The following is an 843-nucleotide window of genomic DNA, read 5'->3' on the forward strand; positions in this document are numbered from 1 at the left end:
CCAGAAAGGTTGTTGGAACTGTGGAGAGCAAGGACATATGAGGAGCCACTGTAAGAAGAATGCTACAAATAAGTCAGCATCGGGGAAACCAGTAGTGGTTGGTGTTGAGGGACATCCACCATCCCCCATTGTAAAAGTCCCAACAGTTAAAGCTTTTAGAAAATCAGTTATTGGCTTCAAATCTTGGTCTTTCTCCTGTTCTGCTTTGATATGTATATTTGGTTCCACTTCACCATCATCTACTCCATCAGTCACTTTAACTTCAGCTTGATGGCACCTAGTTAGTTCAACCTCTCTTTTAACAGTTACCGGAATTTGGCCTTTGTTGTTCCCAAACCTCATTTTATCAAAATTAACTACACACTTCATCGGTAGTAAGTAGACCAACCCTAATATGCATTGGTCTTCAATGTCAGCCAAGTGTACTTTGTGTTTGTCCTTTATGCCCATGAGCTCAATTTTACCCACACTGGTCCCCACAGCCTTGCATAATGTCCTGTCACACAACAAAGCTTCTGTATGGCTTTGTGAGATGCAGAATCTATGATAAAGTTGCACTTTTGGCCATCCAGCTTTCCAGCTGGTACTCCTTTGTGATCTAGCACCTTGATGCTCACAAGGGTTTGCTGAGATACTGAATCTATGACAAAGTTGTACCTTTGTCTATCCAGCTTTCCTGTCACATAGACACTATGTGTGCTTGCCATTTTACAAAAGTGTTTTATACCCTGCTTCGGAGAAGGTGTCTAGTCTAAGCCCTGTGACAAAGAACTATTGGGCACAATGGGACCAGTTGAAGCTTGAAGATGGTATTTTTTCTCCAGAGATGGGAAACTGCTAGAT

The sequence above is a fragment of the Limulus polyphemus genome, unplaced genomic scaffold (genome assembly GCF_000517525.1).
Source record: "Limulus polyphemus unplaced genomic scaffold, Limulus_polyphemus-2.1.2 Scaffold886, whole genome shotgun sequence".
Taxonomy (NCBI): domain Eukaryota; kingdom Metazoa; phylum Arthropoda; class Merostomata; order Xiphosura; family Limulidae; genus Limulus; species Limulus polyphemus.